The following is a 2500-nucleotide window of genomic DNA, read 5'->3' as shown; positions in this document are numbered from 1 at the left end:
CACGATACACCTCGAAACCCTCTCAGGTCCCGGCGGCGCGCAGCGCCGTCCTAAGTACTTGGTCGGGTTCGAGAGAGGCGCAATCGCCCGGAGATAGGCGAGTAGACGCTTTCAGTGCGAACACCCGTGCTCCCAACTGAGCTTGCCGCTGCCGACAGAGGCCCGGGAGCGTGCTGTCGTGGCATTGCCGGCGGGAAACAACACGCGCCACCTACTGTGACCGGCAGCTCCAACGCCAGCGCCACAGAAGGGCAAAGCCCCACTTGGGTGCAGAAGCGAACTCTCCCAGCACAGCGCACGCGCCAACACGTCCGCAGAGCTGCGATACAAACCACCTGCGAGAACCGCTGGGGGCGACCGAGCAGCAGACGGCGTCGCGACGCCGAGTGCCGGGCGGCGGCGCATCCTCAACGCACACAGTCCGCAATCGGACCAGCACACTGCAGATGTCCACCGCGCTTCGCACCGGGCTCGGCAGAACCCACTTTGGCCGCCTGGCGCCGCGCGCAGGGTGCGCCGGCGCATAGCTGGGACGCCAGCCGGGCCCGTCGGCCGGCGCTCCTGCCACTGGGCGCCCCCCACCAGCCGGCTGTAGTGCGTGCGCTCACGCAGCGCGCGGCCAGCACGCCGGGCGGCCCCCCCTCACCGGCCGGGGACTGTCCCGCCAAGCCACAGCCTCGTATCGCTTCATACCCACATGGCCAACTCAGGTTCGGGGGCATGGCGGGTACCGCCGAAACAACCGGTTCACAGATGTACCGATCGTCGCTATCACCGATGCACCTGCAGCGCGAACAACCGCTCAACAACTGATTTCCAGTTCATTTGCGGATCTTTGGCAGCAAACGTATACGTCAATCTACATTTGCGAAATCTACGATTCTGGCATGCCTGCATGTTATGTGTCACGACACGCTACATCAGCCCACATACACACTGCGGCATGTACACGAGAGAACACGTGGAAGATGGTCCGCGCACGTGTGCAATGTCCCTTGCGCGGTCGACTGTCAACCGGCCTCTGTAGCATGTCGCAGATGTGGAACGCGGTCCACCGTGCTATCATGTTGTGTGGGGCAATACGATTAAATAGGAAAACCCTCGTCGCTACATCAACAGACGGCTCACGCTGATTCCCGGCAGAGGGAGGAGGGGGGGGGGGGGCCAACATGCAATACTTTCGTCCGTACCTACTTACCACATGTCTGTACGGCGTACAACAGTGCAATCTCGCTGTAATGGGGAGACGAGACAAGTAGCATCGTGCACAACATATGGCCCTTATGATTCGCCATTGTAGGGCGCAGCCGGTGTACGGTCAAGCATGTGCCACATTATGTCACTCAGTACGTAACGACGGATGATCAGTGTGGGTTACGCGTACATCAGCGGACAGTCCACACAGGCCGTACCACAACGTACACTGACTGCATCGACAACCGAATGCAACTGAACAGCTGCAAGGCTCATTTCACAAACAAACGCCTGACCGACCAGCTTGGAAGGGCAGGAGGGGAGGGCGATATTCGTTCTGTAGCGGTACACCCTTCCAGTGGTTAGCGGGACTGTGTAGAAAGTACGCAACACTCGAAAGACCTTTATGTGAGGGTACGCACCATGGCATCAAGAAATACACATGACACCAGAGGATCCAAGCAGTGAACTATGTTCAGAGGGTTGCTGTTAGGCAAAGCTACATTCCTGTGACGTTACATGTGACAGTTAAGGTGCAGTGTAAGTTAGGTTAAGGTGCAGTGTAAGTTAGGTTAAGGTGCAGTGTAAGTTAGGTTAAGGTGCAGTGTAAGTTAGGTTAAGGTGCAGTGTAACTTAGGTTAAGGTGCAGTGTAACTTAGGTTAAGGTGCAGTGTAACTTAGGTTAAGGTGCAGTGTAACTTAGGTTAAGGTGCAGTGTAACTTAGGTTAAGGTGCAGTGTAACTTAGGTTAAGGTGCAGTGTAACTTAGGTTAAGGTGCAGTGTAAGTTAGGTTAAGGTGCAGTGTAAGTTAGGTTAAGGTGCAGTGTAACTTAGGTTAAGGTGCAGTGTAACTTAGGTTAAGGTGCAGTGTAACTTAGGTTAAGGTGCAGTGTAACTTAGGTTAAGGTGCAGTGTAACTTAGGTTAAGGTGCAGTGTAACTTAGGTTAAGGTGCAGTGTAACTTAGGTTAAGGTGCAGTGTAACTTAGGTTAAGGTGCAGTGTAACTTAGGTTAAGGTGCAGTGTAACTTAGGTTAAGGTGCAGTGTAACTTAGGTTAAGGTGCAGTGTAACTTAGGTTAAGGTGCAGTGTAACTTAGGTTAAGGTGCAGTGTAAGTTAGGTTAAGGTGCAGTGTAAGTTAGGTTAAGGTGCAGTGTAAGTTAGGTTAAGGTGCAGCGTAACTTAGGTTAAGGTGCAGCGTAACTTAGGTTAAGGTGCAGCGTAACTTAGGTTAAGGTGCAGCGTAACTTAGGTTAAGGTGCAGCGTAACTTAGGTTAAGGTGCAGCGTAACTTAGGTTAAGGTG

This window comes from Schistocerca gregaria, unplaced genomic scaffold (assembly GCF_023897955.1).
Source record: "Schistocerca gregaria isolate iqSchGreg1 unplaced genomic scaffold, iqSchGreg1.2 ptg000458l, whole genome shotgun sequence".
In the NCBI taxonomy this organism is placed as follows: domain Eukaryota; kingdom Metazoa; phylum Arthropoda; class Insecta; order Orthoptera; family Acrididae; genus Schistocerca; species Schistocerca gregaria.
The sequence above is the reverse complement of the archived record's forward strand: the minus strand, read 5'-3'. Positions refer to the sequence as shown.